Source organism: Triturus cristatus, chromosome 5_1 (genome assembly GCF_964204655.1).
Source record: "Triturus cristatus chromosome 5_1, aTriCri1.1, whole genome shotgun sequence".
NCBI classification, from domain to species: domain Eukaryota; kingdom Metazoa; phylum Chordata; class Amphibia; order Caudata; family Salamandridae; genus Triturus; species Triturus cristatus.
This window is the reverse complement of record NC_140587.1, coordinates 689,913,559-689,934,032: the sequence shown is the minus strand read 5'-3', so window position 1 is coordinate 689,934,032 and position 20,474 is coordinate 689,913,559.

Genomic DNA, 20,474 nt, shown 5'->3' with positions numbered 1-20,474 from the left:
CAGACACAGGAGGGGTGGCTGCAGAGTCCTCCCAGCAGTGCCCAGACACAGGAGGGGTGGCTGCAGAGTCCTCCCAGCAGTGCCCAGACATAGGAGGGGTGGGTGCCTATCACTCCCAGCAGTGCCCAGACACAGGAGGGGTGGGTGCAGAGTCCTCCCAGCAGTGCCCAGACATAGGAGGGGTAGGTGCAGAGTCCTTCCAGCAGTGGACAGAGACATGGTGGTGTGTACACCATCCTACAAGTAGCAAAACTCCATGGGTGCATGAAGGCATACACAAAGTGCGACAATATTGAGAGTGGCATGCCAACACATCACTGACAGCAGTGTCCTACTCCCATGAGGGTGGATGTCCATCCCCCACTGCATGACTCACCACATGTGGGTGTGATGACAAATGACACATGCTTACCCACCCCTGGCGCTGGCAGCACAATACACACACTGAGAGCATGCAACAAGACTGTATATTCATGTGCCACCCTACTAAACTAAGAGACCCAAAGGGAACACACACTGTCACGCACATTCCAGGACTGATAGGAATGTACAGGTGCTGGGGCAGCAAACAAGTTGGTGCCTCCCATGGAAGGAAAAGGGTGGGGTACCCACAGATACAATGCCCACAATTGTCAGACAGGTGCCCAAAGACCCTGCAGAACACCTAACACATGTGTGCGAGTCTGTGAGTGCACACATGCATAGTGCGTAAAAGGGAACATGTCCACATGAAGTCATGTCAATATACTCCATACACAAGTACAGTGACCACCAAGGATGCCACAAATGATGCAGGTGGAGACATTGCTGAGCATGCATGGCCAAAGTTGAAGGGATCCGTCACACACCCAGGAAATGTAGACAGAGCTCACCACAACAATTGGGAAACACCCTGCAGGGAAGATGTCAGGGTCCACAGAGGAAGGAACACACCTTGGGACAATGTCACCATACAGTAAGAGCTTACATGACTAAAGATTATTTGCAGATACCTTGTGATGGCACACAGATACCAGGGTCCACCCCATGAGCAGCACACTACAACATTTCCCAGACACCTAACACATTATCACCACCCCAAATCATGGAGCAGCACCACCAACAGCAAGACCAGAAAAACATTTGTGTGCAAATGAAAACCAAAATGCTTTATTCAGCATAAAAAATTATAGCAAAAGAAATGTCCACTATATACAGGGCCCATAGGCCAGGCCATGTGCGAAGTCCTGGTGGGGGACACTTGGGGACGCGTCCCCCCTAGCTTGCCTGCACAGTTCACTCTTCCATATCATCCACAGAAGGGGGGTCATCATGTGGGGGGGAAAGACCAGGCACCGCAGGGACAGGAGGGGCAAGGGTAGGTGTTGTGGGTGCAGGGACGGATGACTCCACCACAGGGGGTGGGGCAGCCCAAAGGTGGTGGTTAGCAGGGCGCTGCACACGGTTGCAAGCTCTTCCAGCGTCTCCCCTGCACCCGAATGAACCACAGGCCCCAAGGAGGGGTTGGGGTCGGAGGGATGGGTTGCAGTGCTACTGGGGGAGGGTGTGGACAGGGGGGGGACTCAACTACCCTGGCCGGGCACTGCCTCCACCACTTGCGGGGTGGTGCCACACTGGGGCTGAGGGACACACTGGCAGTGAATGACTCCTTGTCCGACTGTTGGGCAGGAGAGCTAAGGGGAGTGGTTTTGGAGGAAGTGGGTTGTGAGGACTGCGGACTCCCACTGTGGCTGCGTGTCTGCCGTTTGCCCCCCGATCCAGTGGGTGTGCCTACTTCCCCCTGTGTGTGCGTGACAGGATGCGTGCGCTTGCCCTTCCCTGGTGGTGTGCTTGCTGTGTCTGGTGGGGTGCGTGCATGGGGACGTCTGGGTGTGCTTGGGACAGGCATGGGAGTGGGAAGTGTGGATGGTGCAGGGGTAGGGGGGGACGGGGCGCTGCAGGAGACCCACTGCTGCAGTCAGTGACGAGTCTATGGACCTCAGCAACCTCCGTTGGTCAGACATCGCTGCTGACATGCCCTCCATGTATGACACCATCTGTGTCAGCAGTCTGGTGTGGCCAAAGAGGACATTAAGCTGCGATGTCTGACCAACCTGAAACTGCCGCTGAATGTCCACAGACTCGGCATTGACGGCAGCAGGGGAGACAGGGGCAGGGGGTACGGTGTCTGGCAGGAAGGAGACATGTTGGCACCTAGCAAGAACGGAAGGGACCCGAGCAAGTGGGAGGCCGGTGATGGGAATGGAGGGGGCGGCGAGAGTTGGAGTGCTGCTTTCAGCTCTGGGAGCAGCCTCCGCCCCCTCGGGGAGCTCAGCCTCGGACCCGTCAGCGTCATAGTCGGTGGTGGGACTGGACAGGTCCTCCGCCTCACTCCCCTCAGCCTCCGTGCCACTCGCTGCGCCAGACTCGCCAGCACTGGTGTCACCGGTGCTGGATCCCTCCTCAAGGTCCGTGCCAGTGTCTCCCTCGGTTTCCCCCGACGATGCTGTGGGCAAGGTGAAGAGACAGGAATAATCAGACACCTGTATACATATGACACATGATTCAAAACTACATAGGTCACAGTGCATAGCATGAAAAACAACATGAGTAACATCTACAATACTACGCACATATGTAGGCCCTGCACCACACAGTTGGTTGACCCACCATGCCACTGGGAAACAATGGAGCGCATGACACAACAGCAAATAACTCGATATCAAATTAGACAGAGGAGCCAGTCTCTGGGGACAGTCGAGCACAGCATCTGGACCACACACCGTTGCCAAAAAAGGGATGAGCAGGAACCATGTCTCCTAACTTTTGGCACATGCTGCTTAGCAAATACATTAAACCATGCCCAACATGACTGGGTCACTGCATGTTGAGTGTATGTTCAGACAATCATCACACACAGGCCAGACCTGGCAAGGAGACATAAAGTTTGGACATGTAGGCCTTTCCTGCACAAACCCCCCCCTACCTGAGACAATGTGATTGAGACAGAGGAAGTACTTACACCTCCTACTCGGGGATTACAAACATGCCCTTCAATAAATCCTGAGTGTACACAAAGTACCCCTTGTGCGCCTGTCCACACATATAATTGACAAACAACCATCATCAGATAGTTGTACCAAGACACACAGGCTGTCAGGAATCACGGGAGGTTTCCTCCCTCAAATTCCACTGTGGCTACTATTTTTGCTTTACAAAACCATTCAAGCACAAACGACCTCTTTAGCTGGAGCAATTGCTGGCATCGCAGAAATTCCAACATGGCTGCCAATAATCCAATACTGCAACAGCATACCGCTGTTTAGCAGTCTAGTATTTTTCGTATCAACTGCCTGAGGAATGTTCTTCAACATTCCTCAGTGCACTTCACTGAGGAAATCACGAGAGGAACACCTGTTTACAAGCGTCGTGGAAGATAGTTAGGGTAGAAGCATTAACTCGGGGTTAGTAAGCGCCGGTCTACATACACTTCAGGAAACAGGTCAGCTTTAACTCATTATAGTTTAATAATATTGTCTGAGAGAAAAAATATCGACTTCATTAAAAACTAAACAGCTGTTAGTGAATTCAAAACTACAAATTATAGAAGAGGTTTATAGGTAATGAACCATATTGGCAAGCACTATAATTTCTGATCTGACTAGAGAATTCAAGTGCGAGCGTTTATCTATTCAGACGCTGCACTTGACTGAGAAATCCCCTTGAAGCTCACAACGTAAATCCTTGGTAATAAGTCTCCGGTTTTAGCTCTCGTCAACAGTGTTTCAGAGCGCTAAACCGGCACCCCTTGAAACCGCCAGTCGGAGGCTTCCGCTGACGTGTTCTCGATTGAGCCTGCCAAGAATTCAATTAACTCGACGCTGGCTTTCCTCATACAGCGTGACACAGTAAATTAGGCATTCACGCTAACGGAGGAAATACGGTCTCGAGCAAGTTAAAAGAAAAGGAAAATAAACTCGAGGCTAATCTTGTTAGCACTCCGTATTCGATTCTTGAAGAAGGAATCTTTACTCAACGCGGTTGTGTAAAATAAGCGCGTGCAATTAAAATCACATTTCCGAATAGCGGGAAGAACAAAGGAATTAGCATTACAAGTATTAGTAGGATGCTGTAATCGGGGTGACAGGTCTAAAACTCCAATTAAGGAAAAATAACTATTAAGACAGCTGACATCACGGAGAACCCTTCTCCCCGATTCCATTATAACTGACAGCCAAGAATCAATCATCCAGAGACTATTATACCAGGCTTCACCAGTTTCTAACCTCGTGAGTGGAGGAAGGGAACAAGAAAGACATATAGCATCACAATCATACTTACAGTTAGAAACATACTCACCCTATTTTCTCACCCCCTCTTTAGTGCAGAATCAAGCAGGGAGACAGCCTGTAAAGGAAACAGAGTGAAGACTTCACTTGGTGTAATACATCGCACAAGAGAAGTAAGAAGAGTAGCAAGCTCCAAAAGCCATCCTGGTAAGATAAGTTATCTATAGATTAAAATACAGTAAGTTAAACAGAAGTACAGATTATAAATTGCATAAAAAATGTTTTAGCCAGAAAACCAGAAAGAAGACCGATAGAAGACGTAGCAGGCCTGGCAGAGTTTTTGGAGCTGTCTCTTCTCGTCCCATTCCCCTTTTCCCTTCTTTGGAACTTACCTGCAAGGAGTCCTAATACCCGGCGGGAAGTTCCGAGCGGGGCATAGGGGGCTTAGCATCATTCTGCTCCTGTGCATCCTTATGCAAGCAAGTTGCAACCTCTGACAGAGTGAAGTGCCCACGTTGGTACTAGCACCCGAGCAGAATGGCAGAAGGCTTAGATCTAAAAAGGCTAAGCGACATTCTGAGCAATATACAAAGGGATTTGGAGGCAGTCAGGGAGGATAATAAGGCGTTAAGACAAGAGATTATAACCTTTAAGACAGGAGCTTCAGGTTTAGATATTAGTCAGGGTACCACTTCCTTTGGAACTCTAAATCCCAACCCTAGCACTTCGTCTTTTGCCCCCACTCAAGTCATACACTCCTTGTCCCCAGTAATTCCTCTAGCCCCACCAGAAAGATTTAATGGAGACCCACAGAAGGCCCAAATTTTTTTAACTCAATGTTCACTCCACTTTATGTGTCGTCCCACGATATTTCCCGATGCCCAGTCCAGGGTGGCATTCATTTTATCCTACCTCAGCGGGGATGCAGCTTCATGGTCCATGCCATTAGTGACTAAAGATGACCCAATTCTATATAATTTGGATGATTTCAAGAAAGAATTCCTTCGAATATTTGACCGGAGAACAGCTTCCCAGGCTTCAGATAATGAGCTCTTAGAGTTGAGACAGGGAAACAAGGAACTCGTAACTTATCTAGCTCAGTTTAATAAGTTAGTAGTGGAAACCAGCTGGCCCGAAGATAAACAAGCGGCAGTGTTTTATAGGGGATTACGAGAAGAATTGAAAGACGCCTTATCGCAAATTCCAAATCGTCCTACCGACATCTCAGCATTGGTGGATTTGACATTGGAAATCGACTATCGGCTAAGTGAACGAAAGGGTGAACGAAGAAGAGAGTTTAGATCAAGTGTCCCACGTTTCGACCGAACCAAAACGGAGGCGGTTCGGTCGGCAGAAAATGCTTTAGGAACAGAGCCTATGCAAATTGGAGTAGTTAGAGGCCCGCTCAAGAAAGAAGAAAAAGAGAAAAGAAGATTAAACAAACTATGCCTATACTGTGGAGGAAGCGGGCATTTTGTCAAAAATTGTCTAAAAAGACCCAAGTTACCGACAAAGGAGAAGGGAAACTAGAGGCACCACAGGTAAGCGGAGTTGGACCTGTGGATGCGAATGGAGCAACAACTCCAAACACTCACCAATTGGCAAACACCTTACAAGTTTCTTCACCCCATTTGATTATGACAGTGACACTAAAATTCCGAGGGAACATTTTGAACGGAGTGGCTGTCATGGTGGATTCTGGAGCAACCGGAAATTTTTGTGACCACAAATTCGCAGACCAAATTGGATTACAAGCAGTCAAAAAGGAAAAAGTGGAAAAGGTCCGCGCAGTGGATGGTACGGAGTTAACTTCTGGGCCAATTACTAGCCACACAGAAGCAGTACATATGACCACAATCGAAGGACATCAAGAGACATTGCAATTTAACTTGATCGACGCCCCCCAATTTCAATTGATTGTAGGACTTCCATGGTTAACTGAACATAACCCTTTGATAGATTGGGGAGCCCGAACAATTCAAATGAATTCTGAATATTGTATGAAACATTGTTTTGCAGAATGGGCTAACCATACTGAGACCGGAGTGGTTACACCGTTATGTACTAATGGCAGTTCCGTATGTGCGATTCAAACAATGGAGATACCAGAAGCATATCAAGATTTTGCAGACGTTTTCGATGAGATCAAGGCAGAAACGCTACCACCTCACAGGCCCTATGACTGCAAAATTGATCTAGAACCTGGTGCCAACTTACCTTGCAGCAGAATATACGCCTTAACTGAAAAGGAGAATACCCATTTGAAGGAGTATCTAGCAAAAAATTTGGAGAATGGTTTTATCAGACCATCCCAGTCCCCAGTCTCTTCTCCCCTTTTCTTTGTTCCGAAGAAAGGAGGAGATCTTCGAACCTGCATTGACTTTAGGGCCATCAATAGAATCACAGTAAAAAACCGATACCCATTACCTCTTATATCAGTACTGATTGATCAAGTGAAGGAAGCTAAAATCTACACTCGTCTGGACCTACGAGGAGCGTACCATCTCATTAGACTTCGAGAAGGCGACGAGTGGAAGACTGCGTTCAGGACCAAATTCGGACTTTACGAGTACTTGGTGATGCCGTATGGTCTCTGTAACGCACCCGCGGCCTTCCAGTATTTCATCAACGATGTATTAAGTGACTTCATTGATCAATGTGTCATAGTCTACATCGATGACATTCTGATATATTCCCATTCGACCGCTGAACATCAGGACCAGGTTAGAGCCGTGTTGCAACGTCTACGTGAGAACTCGCTCTACGTAAAATTGGAGAAATGTCTATTCAACACCGATACTGTGGAGTTTTTAGGCTTTGTGTTGTCCCCTAATGGAGTTCAAATGGATGAACAGAAGGTGCGGGCAATAACTGATTGGAAATCCCCTACTTGTATCAAGGAAGTTCAAAGTTTTATCGGATTTTCAAATTTTTACAGAAGATTCATTCACGGGTTCTCTTCCAAAATTTTGCCACTGACTCGTCTCTTGAAAAAAGGTGTTTCCTTCCAATGGTCTGCAGAGGCGGAACAGGCCTTCCAGTCGATGAAGAACAGCTTTATCACAGCACCAGTGTTACTCCATGCGGATCCTTCTGAACCCTTCTATTTGGAAACGGATGCTTCGGATCTAGCCATTGGAGGAATACTTTCTCAGAGGCACAAAGACACGGGGCAGTTGCATCCAGTGGCCTTTCGCTCCCGCAAACTCAACCCTGCGGAATGCAACTATACAATTACTGAAAAGGAACTCCTGGCTATTAAGGATGCCTTCAAAGATTGGAGGCATTACTTAATGGGGGCTAAACACACTGTCACGGTGTTTACAGACCACCGCAATTTGAAGTTTTTGCGTTCAGCTCGCACTCTGACTCCACGCCAGTTGCGTTGGTCTCTGTACTTCGCGGATTTTGATTTCGTTATCACTTTCCGTCCGGGCTCAAAAAACGGGAAGGCTGATGTTCTTTCCAGATTGGATACCGAAAATCAAACGCCAGTCATTGAAAATCAGCAAATCATTCCAGAAGAAAAATTCATCGGACTCATTGCAGTGGAACCGTTTGAGCAGCTTGTTCGTGATTCATTGTCGAATTGGGATATAGAGACCTGGGCCTCTGAGGATCCACTTCGCTCCATCCGCCATGGCCTCCCTTACCACGGTTCCACTCTGTATTTACCCACTAAAGAACTTCAACTGAAAGCAATGCAGGAATGCCATGACAACCCTCTAGCTGGCCACAAGGGCATTTTTAAAACCGAAGATTTACTCAAACGAAGCTTTTGGTGGCCATTCATGTGCCGCGATGCTCGTCAATATGTTCTAAGTTGTGAGCTGTGTGCACGGGGTAAATCTGATAGGCAAGCTCCCAAAGGTCTATTACAACCCATGCCCACTCCTCCATATCCCTGGCACACGGTTTCCCTAGATTTGATTGTTGACTTACCTTCATCTCAGGGCTACGACACCATTTTGGTAGTGGTTGACACCTTCAGTAAAATGGCGCACTTTGTCCCTTTCAAAGGTACACCCACTTCTAAACAATTGGCACACCTTTTCAACCAACACATAATTCGCCTTCACGGTATTCCTAAAGTCCTCATTTCCGATAGGGGTTCCCAGTCTCTCTCACATTTTTGGAAGGCTTATATCAAGGGCCTCCACATTGATCATCGTTACTCTACTAGTTTTCACCCAGAAACTGATGGTCAGACTGAACGTGTCAATCAGGAACTTGAACAACACCTTCGCTTATATTTGATAGACGACGAGGGTGACTGGCCTAATCATTTATGGACTGCTGAGTATGCTTACAATAATGCACTCAATGTCTCTACTGGTTACTCCCCCTTTTTTATCAATTCAGGCAGACACCCGAATTCCTATGCTAATTTTGACAATGCTACCACTCCTGCCATCGGAGACATTGCCCAACAGTTCACTAGGATTCACCACACTGTAACCCAGAATTTAACAACTGCTAAGACCCGTTACAAACACTTTGCTGATCGTAAACGAAAACAGGCACCTGAACTTCATGTGGGAGAATTAGTCTGGTTGTGCACAAAAAACCTCAAACTCAAGGGTCCACGTAAATTCCAGCCCCGTTTCATGGGTCCTTATCCCATTGAGAAGGTCATTAATCCTGTCACTTATCGACTATCTCTCCCTGGTTCTACCAAATTCCATCCGGTCTTCCATGTTTCCCTACTAAAACCAGTTCACCCAGGATTGCGTAGGTCTTCTCCTCCTGATCCTTTAATCTTACATGGTGAGCCTGAGTATGAAGTCAAAAGGATCTTAGATTCCAAATTCATCCATAATGACCTTTTTTATCTTATTGACTGGAAAGGTTATGGTCCGGATGAACGCTCTTGGGTAAAGAATACTGATGTCCATGCTCCTCGTCTAATTAAAGCATTCCATGCCAAATTCCCTGCTAAACCCCATCTGGAGGAAACCCCGTTGGGAGGGGGTACTGTCAGGAATCATGGGAGGTTTCCTCCCTCAAATTCCACTGTGGCTACTATTTTTGCTTTACAAAACCATTCAAGCACAAACGACCTCTTTAGCTGGAGCAATTGCTGGCATCGCAGAAATTCCAACATGGCTGCCAATAATCCAATACTGCAACAGCATACCGCTGTTTAGCAGTCTAGTATTTTTCGTATCAACTGCCTGAGGAATGTTCTTCAACATTCCTCAGTGCACTTCACTGAGGAAATCACGAGAGGAACACCTGTTTACAAGCGTCGTGGAAGATAGTTAGGGTAGAAGCGTTAACTCGGGGTTAGTAAGCGCCGGTCTACATACACTTCAGGAAACAGGTCAGCTTTAACTCATTATAGTTTAATAATATTGTCTGAGAGAAAAAATATCGACTTCATTAAAAACTAAACAGCTGTTAGTGAATTCAAAACTACAAATTATAGAAGAGGTTTATAGGTAATGAACCATATTGGCAAGCACTATAATTTCTGATCTGACTAGAGAATTCAAGTGCGAGCGTTTATCTATTCAGACGCTGCACTTGACTGAGAAATCCCCTTGAAGCTCACAACGTAAATCCTTGGTAATAAGTCTCCGGTTTTAGCTCTCGTCAACAGTGTTTCAGAGCGCTAAACCGGCACCCCTTGAAACCGCCAGTCGGAGGCTTCCGCTGACGTGTTCTCGATTGAGCCTGCCAAGAATTCAATTAACTCGACGCTGGCTTTCCTCATACAGCGTGACACAGTAAATTAGGCATTCACGCTAACGGAGGAAATACGGTCTCGAGCAAGTTAAAAGAAAAGGAAAATAAACTCGAGGCTAATCTTGTTAGCACTCCGTATTCGATTCTTGAAGAAGGAATCTTTACTCAACGCGGTTGTGTAAAATAAGCGCGTGCAATTAAAATCACATTTCCGAATAGCGGGAAGAACAAAGGAATTAGCATTACAAGTATTAGTAGGATGCTGTAATCGGGGTGACAGGTCTAAAACTCCAATTAAGGAAAAATAACTATTAAGACAGCTGACATCACGGAGAACCCTTCTCCCCGATTCCATTATAACTGACAGCCAAGAATCAATCATCCAGAGACTATTATACCAGGCTTCACCAGTTTCTAACCTCGTGAGTGGAGGAAGGGAACAAGAAAGACATATAGCATCACAATCATACTTACAGTTAGAAACATACTCACCCTATTTTCTCACCCCCTCTTTAGTGCAGAATCAAGCAGGGAGACAGCCTGTAAAGGAAACAGAGTGAAGACTTCACTTGGTGTAATACATCGCACAAGAGAAGTAAGAAGAGTAGCAAGCTCCAAAAGCCATCCTGGTAAGATAAGTTATCTATAGATTAAAATACAGTAAGTTAAACAGAAGTACAGATTATAAATTGCATAAAAAATGTTTTAGCCAGAAAACCAGAAAGAAGACCGATAGAAGACGTAGCAGGCCTGGCAGAGTTTTTGGAGCTGTCTCTTCTCGTCCCATTCCCCTTTTCCCTTCTTTGGAACTTACCTGCAAGGAGTCCTAATACCCGGCGGGAAGTTCCGAGCGGGGCATAGGGGGCTTAGCATCATTCTGCTCCTGTGCATCCTTATGCAAGCAAGTTGCAACCTCTGACACAGGCACTGGCCACTGTGAGTATGCACAAGCCAAATTGGGTCACCCTGTACAGTGGACACATGTAGCACACTTTACGTAAATACAAATTAGGCCAGGGTACAATGCCACAGAGTCCAACCTATGCTGAAGACACAGAGAATGTCCACATTGTTGGATGACACACATGATACCTAGGAAAAGGTGCCCCAGGGGACTGTAGTGGCCACACTCCTCCATGGTCCTGTATGGATATGACTGCAACAGAAGCGACCGTCCCTGCACTATGCATATCTCACACTCATGCACATCATGTCTGAGGGCACAACATTGGTCATGCATGCTGTAAGGCAGTACACTTTTAAGACACACTCCTATGTCGGGACTCAGCAGCAGTGCCAACTAACATGGACCCCACAATGACTGAACTGGCCAGGGCACAGGCAAGCTCACAACACATGTAACACACCACCCCCACACATGATGTTGCAAGCATTGGGCACTTGGATTAACTGCCAGCCTAGATAACCTTGTGCAAGAGTGACTACCCACTGACCCGGGAACACATGTCAAGGAGGGGAAGGGAGGAAGAACAGCACGGGTTGACTTTGTGGAACAGGATATGCACTGCACATATAAACCCTGGCAGTGTATCCATGCGACTGCGCACTTCCAAAAGCTAGTGACACACAACAAACACACATGTATCTACCCCCTTCCTGCTGCTGCTTCTCCAGTAAGCGCCTATCCAAGTCAGGGAAGACCACCGCCAGCACACGCTTCAAAATGTGGGTCAGGCGCCGGTGTCCACGGTTCTTCTTCCCTTCAGGTGAGTCCCCCAGCAGGACCCGGGCGATCCTCCTGGTCCATCACCGGATATCCTACCAGCGTTTCCTCACCTGGGCCAGGCGCCGCTTCCGACCCTCCACCGACCTCACGGCCCTGACGGCCTCCTTCCAGATCTCCCCCTTGGCATAGGCGCCTACCTGTGAGGATGTCAAAGTGAGACAACATCAATACACCTGCTACATGTCACAGAGACACACATTTAAACAATTTGGCTGGTGTGAACAGGGCATAGTATGCAGCCAACTCATTGCACCTTTGTCATAGGGACATTATCCTCCGGGGATGGCAAAATGGACTACGTGGCATTGAAAGTACACCGTATCCCTATGGCGTACGCCTACGGCAACATAACCATAGTGATGCAGACCCTACACACGCGTGTACGGACCATATCCCTATGGCGTACGCCTACGGCAACACAACCATAGTGATACGGACCCTACACACGCGTGTACGGACCGTATCACTATGGCGTGCGCCTACGGCAACACAACCATAGTGATGCGGACCCTACACACGCGTGTATGGACCATATCCCTATGGCGTACGCCTACGGCAACACAGCCATAGTGATACGGACCCTACACACGCGTGTACGGACCGTATCCCTATAGCGTACACCAACGGCAACACAACCATAGTGATACGGACCCTACACACGCGTGTACAGACCGTATCCCTATGGCGTACGCCTACGGCAACACAACCATAGTGATACGGACCCTACACACACCCTCAGAGCATGTGTACAGTGCGTTTCACACCTTACACTGGTGACAGGCGGCACACACAAAGGAATTGAGCTGTCATACTTGGCCAAGGCTGGACATCAATTCATTGTCTGTGCAGTCCTACATGTCTCTGGCCTAGGTGTGTCAGGCTGTGATGTGGCACAAATCTCCTCATGTTTGAACCCAATAGATGTGTGATGAGCTGTGTACACATGTCATGTGTGATGGTGCACTATGTGCCACACATCCCCTTCACACCTTTGACATGTGTGCATGTAGTACAGACTTGTTGAGCAATGCGTCACTGGCATGGCACAGTCGCCAACACCCGCAACTGTCCCCTGATGCCAGGTACATGGATAATTACATCTGACATGTGACTACCGGCGTTGCACGATGTGAGTATGTCATGTGTGTGTCATGTGTTCCCATAAGCTTGCTGTTGGTGTTCCGTCAACTGCATCTGCAGTTGCTGCATCCAACATGTGCATGTGTGTGGATGGGCATGGCACACTATTATGCACACCAGGACACATGTGGAATCAGACGTAACGTGTGTATGTATGCATCGAACATGGACTTGAGAGACAAGGACATATCTGCGTAGTATCAATGTATGTGTGATAAGTCTTGACATGTACCCCTTCATGGCAAGGTGTGTGGTCTGTCCTTTTTTCAGGGACATGTGACCTGTGCCTCTAGTGTTCCGCATCCTGTCTGTATGATAAACATCCTTCTTCTGCACACATGTGGATGTCTGTCACTCCTGTAATGCGTCTGCCTGTTCACTTACACTGGCCCACAGCTAGTTTCATGCCATGTCATGTTGAGCTTGTGAATCCACGTTTGTAGCTGGCTCTTGGTAGGAGTGTCACCTGCCTGGCATACGTGTCCAGGATATATTGCACAGACCTGACTCTGCATGTAGCATATGTGTATTGGCTGTTTAACATGTGCTCAGTACATTGACATTGTTGTTGTACTGTACTCACTCTTCGTTGCCCCTTCCAAATTACTGCAGGGCTCCGCCTCTTCCCCGACCAATGCCAGACTTGGCTGCCCTGAGGGAACGTGACTGTATACGCCGCTACCGCTTCACCCAACGGTTGATTCTGAACTTGACAGCAAGGCTGGCACCACACCTCCAACCGCTACACAGGTATCCTACTGCACTGACACCCATGATGAAGGTGATGGCAGCCCTACATTTCTTTGCCACGGGTACGTTTCAAGATACCATAGCTCATGTTGGTGGCATGTCCCAGACCATGTTCAGCCGTGTCCTGCATGATTTTTTAGAGGCCATGTTGCTTCACCTGGATGAGTTTATTCATTTCCCAACTCCTGAGCAGTTGACAGGTGTCAAGGGTGACTTCTATGCCCTGGGAGGGATGCCCCATGTCATTGGGTCTATTGATGAGACACATGTGGCTTTGGTACCACCACAGGCACAGGAGGTAAACACTACCACTCCATCAATGCCCTAGTGGTGTGTCTTGCTAACATGGTGATTTCCCATGTCTGTGCTCGTTTTCCAGGATCAGCACACGATGCCTACATCATGAGGCGTAGCAGGGTGCCTGAAATGATGCTGCAGCTGCGCAACGAACGAGCATGTCTTGTTGGTGGGTATACTCTGTTACTCCTGTATTTAGCGTCATCTTTCTGTCTTACTGCTTCTCCTGACCCACTTCTGTCCATGAATGTTTCCATGTAGGGGACTCTGGCTATCCCAACATGCCATGGCTGATCACGCCTCTCCGCAACCCCAGAACGGCTGGCGATCACCAGTACAACAACGCCCATGGGCAGACCAGGCGAGTGATAGAGAGGACCTTTGGCCTCCTGAAGAGCCGATTCCGGTGCCTCCACAAGACCGGCGGCGCACTCCCATATGCACCGGTGAAGGTCTGCAAAATCTTCCTCGTGTGCTGCATGCTGCACAACATGGCAGTGGAGAAAGCTGTGCCACTCATCCTGGATCCGGATGAGCAGGAACATCCACCTGTGGAGGACGAGGGGCTTGGTGGCGAGGCAAGTGATGTTGAGGAGGAGGAGGAAGAGGTCATCCGGAGTCGGCTCATACGTAACTTCTTTGCTTAGTGGTGAGTTGCAGTGTCTGAGTGTGCACGCATTGAGCCTTGTGTGGCATGTGTTGCAATGTGTGGGTCCATCTGCATGTATGGCAAGTGAGTCAGAGGTGTGTTTGGATGTGTCACCCTAGTGATGGTGTAATAAAAGAATGTCTTTCCTGATACACTATTTTCACCTAGCATGTTGACAACCTTATACATGTCAAGTACATGCCCATGCATGCGGATGTGCTTCTTTTGGCTCACTTCTTGTGTGTCTCTCATCCCCAGGTATTTGCGCATGCTGTCTGCTGGTGGCATTGTTGTGCTCCTGCTATTCCTCATGAATACAGCAACGTGTGCTGAATCAGCGTAACATGCACGGACATGTCGAAAATTCACCTTAGGGTAAGGGAAGCAGCACGGCTTTTTGGGTGTGCTATTTGTTTGGAATGTGTGTGCACTGCTCCTGTTCATGTTTGGTTACTTTGCATACATGTAGAATCACCATGGGGCACATGACATGGAGCTGGATTCACCTGAATTGATAGTCACACTTGGTGACAGTCATCTGTAATGTGATTGTGGATTGGGATGATGGCATCAATGTGTGTAACACTGCCCTCGGAAACATACGGGATGCACCGGGTTGACATAATGTGGGACATCCCCATTAGAGGCTCAATGGTGAATAGCAGCTTCTCCGTGAGCAGCACGGGGTGTTTGCCTCAAACCCGTCACTTGTGTGCCAGTTCTATGGATTTCCTGCATCTGTGGTGCAAAGGGGTGTGCCAGTGTAGGTTCCACATGTTCATCCACATGACCTCTGCATCTGTTAATATAGATGTATTTGCCTTCCGGCAAACATGACTAATAAAGGTGTCCCTCAGCCTCCAAGGTGCCTCATCTCTGGCAATGCAGGTCTCTTGCCACTGTGCATGCGGAATGTCTGGCATAGTTGTCACAGATTGTGCATATGAGTCTATGTGTAGAGTAGCAAGATGCAAGCTATTTGTCAGGGATTATGATATGTATTGTGCATGATGTACATGGCTGTGTAGGTATTTTGGCATCTCAGTCCCCACAACGGCCATGTTGAACCAGACACTCCTTCCTTCTCATACACCTTTTGCAGTAGTCCTTTCTGACATGCTTGTGTTTGTGTGCAACCTGTGGCATGGTTTTCAGGACATGGCGCCTGCTGCTGTAGGCCCTGCAGCAAGGGCACACAGAGTTTCTATATTTGCCCTCACACACACGCATCTAAGACGCACCCCCCTTCCTCCCTCCACCCATTCATTTTGGTGTAATCTGCTTGTGTGTGACACAGTTGCGGTGGGAAAGGCTGGACCGTCTGCACATGCTACGTGCACATTGCACGTGCCTCATGTCCTTGCTTGTGCCACATCACTCTACACCGTGATGTTGAGGCCACCCACCAAGCAATGTCCATCCAATACATCTGTTGCATGCACTCAGGCATGCACTCATCACCCACACAACACCTTTGCATAATGAGTGTGCAACTCCAACTGCCTACACAGCACTGGCACGGCTTCCCGGCCCTGTCACACCAACCATGTCATGTCCCTCCTACTCCCCACCGGCTCTGTACCCCAACAAGGCCATGGGAGTGGTACTCCAGGCCTCTGCATGTAGTATGGTGTCGTTGTGGGACACATGGCACAGGTATCATGTCTCAGCGTGCCAGTCTACAATGTGTCCAGGATCCCCCTCTACACCATGACATGCGCACTGCATCTCATCATCATCTGGTGTCCCATTGCCAGCCAGGTGCTCCTCACCCTCCCCAAAGACGCAGTCCTTGCCAGTTCTCATATTGAATAATGCATGGTATCCATTGGCAGATGGCTGAACATCGGCCACCTGATGCTGGACTTGTACACGACTGAGGTGTTCATCTGCGGATTGTCCCCTTACAGCTGGGTCAACTGCTTGTGTCCCACCCGCAAGGGCCCTGCACAGGCACACAGTGTCCACGCACACGAGCTGGTGTGCATCATGGATTGCTTGCTCACATGTGCTATGCTGATCACCAGCATCTGTAGCTCAGGCTTCCGCACACTCTGCATTATGCACAAGATCCACAGTTCGATCCACCTCAAGGCAAGACAGACCATCCCCCAGGTCAACTACAACATCCGTGTCTAATCCTACCCTGCACTCTACGGAGAAGTACGTTACAACTCCCATGATACTTGTCCACATCCAGGGTGCATCTGCACAGCTCTGCTTCAACATCCGGCAACCCAGCCACATCACCGTTCAACAGAGATAGCTGCAATGGATCACTGTCAGCTGCAGGATGACCTTCACAATCCACGCCCACACTCAGGATGCAGCCCACGACCACGACCCCAACACAACCTTGTGGCACTGTCATCCAAGACCCCATTGTGCCATCTCCATGCATCCAACCTTGGCCTGGCCACCATTCTCCACATCCACCTGACTCCAGCATGCAGGACATAGTTCTGCCACCTGGCTACACATACCTGGGACTCCAACCCCAGGACACTCCACATGATCCCTGACCTCTGCGCATGACTGTTGCTCTTCGAAATAGGTCTGTCCGCACAGTTGTGCAGGCACCCCCTCAGCTGGTTGGGCCCATCACGGGTGAGTATGGTGCTCCATGTCTGTATTGGATGATACATTGTGACCCATGTGTGTCCTGTGCCAGACTCAGACCCCAGGGTATGCATGGTTGGAGTTACTTCAAAACTCAGGCATGGTTTGACTTTTCAACACACGCATGTTATGGAATAATGCAAAATGACGGCATCATCTCGTGATTTTTATGATCTTTATGATCTTTATTAGTGGTGGGGTACGTGTTTGGGGGGATGTAAAGAGGTGCTCGCCGGGTGTCTGTAATCCAAAGTTCACAGGGGGAGTTGGGATCCTTGCCATTGGAAGTCATCAGAGTCCATGCCACAGTCTTTGTCAACATTGGTCAGACAGTGACCAGCAAGTCCATGTGGCAGAGAATGTCATTGGATGAGGTGCTGCTTTTGCGCCAGAGGGCCAGGTGCCAGGCCAGGTGGCCTGGGAGATGGTGATGGTCCGCTGACTCTCACGGTCTTTTGCGTGGACGACCCACCTTCCTCGGGGGACCCTCAGAAGCAGGCAGTGACGATGTCTGTGATGCTCCGTCGGACGAATTCTCCTTCTCCTGATCCCTCCCTGTGGCTGGTGTTGATCTTCGCCTGGTGGCACAGGGAGGGTTGCCCATGTTTTCGGCAATCTGACGGAGTGAACGGCTCATGTCCGTTAGCACCGCCACGAGCTTAGCCTGTCTTGCCTCCATATACTGGGTGTAAGGTTAGGTTTGTGCCTGCAGCAAGGATCTACTCGTGCACAGTTTGACACATGGCCCAGGGATTTCCAAACAAAAAAGGGGTGTTTCACGCACTGCCAGACCTTGTCAACATGCACACAGTCCACCTGCTGACGAGCGGACATGCCCACACCACGCAAGGGTGATTTTGTCTCCCTCTGTCTCCCTCTCTCCCTCCCTCTGTCACCCTCCTCCCTCTGTCTGTCTCCCCCTGTCGCCCTCTGTCTCCCTCCCTCTCTCTCCCTCTCCCTCCCTCTGTCTGTCTCCCTCTGTCGCCCTCTGTCTCCCTCCCTCTCTGTCCCTCTCCCTCCGTCTCTCTGTCACCCTCTGTCACCTCAGCCCAGCTTCCTGGTCACACACACTTTGCAGGTCTTTCAAAGGGCATTGGCTTGTTCATGTGGCTTTGTTTAGAATCTCCCGGCCCCCATTGGGCAGAGTGTCTCTGAGTCTGCGCTGCTGCGGCGGTGTGTGCTGACACTCTTTCACAGTGATGCCTCTTCATTAGCTGCTGTTATGTGCAAATTGGGCCTTCATACCCATGTCATCCTGCAACGCGGCCGCCATTTGCAGGCGACACAGTACAGTGTCAGGACACACTGTTTGTATAGCTCTGCCCTAGGCCATATGGGCTGAGGGCATTGGTGTCTGCTTCTGAGTTGCACAATGTGATTTTGGAGGCCCACCCTCCCAGCATCACGGACATCCTGTCTTGTGTTGGTGTTTTGTGTGGCCTGTGACTTGGCATGGCCTTGCTTGGTGCATGGGGCATGGAGCCGCTAGTGGCATGTGCGTGTTTTTGGAGTGTGGTTGTGTCCGGTGATGGCTTTGGGGTAGTTGCGTGCATTATTGTGAGTTGGGTTGTTGATGCGGTTCCCCCATGTGGGGTGAGTTGTTTGTGTACTCACCAGGCTCGGCGACTCCTTCTACTCCGTGTACTCCCACCGACAGCAGCGTGCGCATCACCTTCTCCTCCCAGGGATGGTAGTGTACCGATCTGCGGGGCGGGCCACCTCCAGTGATGTTCCCCTGGTTATATTCGATTGTCATTTTGCGGCGGACCGTCCTCCGCAGATCGTACCACCTGGCTTGGCATTCATGCCTGGTCCTTCTGATGGGCGCAACAGCATTCACCCTCTCGATGATCCTCTGCCACATGGCTGATTTTGCTGCTACGCTGGTCCATCTGACCAATGTTCCAAAGAGCTGTGGCTCGACTCTGATGATTTCGTTGACAAGGATCTCCAGCTCCGCTGTTGTGAACTTTGGATTCCTGTCTGTGGGCATGGTGTGGGGTGTGGGTGTGGATGGTTGTGGGTGTGTGTGTGTGGTTGTGAAGGTGTGTGTGTGAATGTGATGAGGGGGTGTTTGTGAAGGTGGTTGTGTGAAGGTGTGCAAGTGTAAGGTGTAGTCAAGGTTCAAGTATGGTGCTGTGGGTTGTCTGTGGGGTCTGGCAGCAGTGGGTCTGTTGCAAAGGCTCATGGTTTGTGTGTGTGGGCCCTTTTTATTGGTCCATTTGTGGGTGTGGCTGTGTTTGAACTTTGGGTGGGTGTGTTATAAGGAGAGGTTGTGTTTTGGGCCTCTGTTTACCTGTTTGGCTGTTGCAGGTCAGTGTATTGGATGTATTTGGGCTTGTTGGACGTGTTTTGTGGTGTTGTGCGATTCGAATTGACTCTCCTTGTGGTGTTTAGCAGTGTCCTGGTTCAGTAGGTGTGTTTTTCGCATCTGTGAGGTGCGTACATCGGCCATGTTGTTGTACAGTGCTCACATTTGCTATGGCTTGGTACGTCTCGTAGATGCGCAAGGCTGGGTGAGGGTGCTGGTGTAGGGGCCTGGGGTAGGGTGCGTACAGGCACGGGCAGGGTGCAGGGGCCTGGGGGTACATGCATACATACGTGAACCGAGGGTACGGCGCGTACATACGGGGGGGCTGGGGGTACGGCGCATACATACGGGGTGCTGGGGGTACGGTGTGTAGCCCCACCCCCGTATGGACGGTGCGTACCCCCACCTCCATATGGACGGTGCGTACCCCCAGCCCCCGTATGTAAGCACCGTCCCCCAGCACATACCCCCAGCCCCCCGTATGTACGCGCAGTACCCCCAGCCCCCATATGTACGCACCGTACACCCAGCCCCCCATATGTATGTGCTGTACCCCCAGCCCCCCGTATGGATGGTGCGTACCCCCACCCCCCCTATGGACGGTGCGTACCCCCACCCCCTATGGACGGTGCGCACCCCCACCCCATAGGTATGGAGCGTACCCCCACCCCGTAGGTATGCTGCAGACCACCAGCGCTATGCGCTGGGGGTCCGCACCGTACATACGGGGGTGGGGGTACGCTCCGTACCTATGGGGTGGGGGTACGCTCCGTACCTATGGGGTGGGGGTACGCTCCGTACCTACGGGGGCGGTGGTATGCTCTGTACCTACGGGGGTGGGGTGGGGGTACGCTCCGTACCTACAGGGGTGGTGGTACGCTCCGTACCTACGGGGGTGGGGTGGGGGTGTGCTCCGTACCTACGGGGGTGGGGTGGGGGTACGCTCCGTACCTATGGGGGTGGGGGTACGCTCCGTACCTACGGGGGTGGGGGTACGCTCCGTAC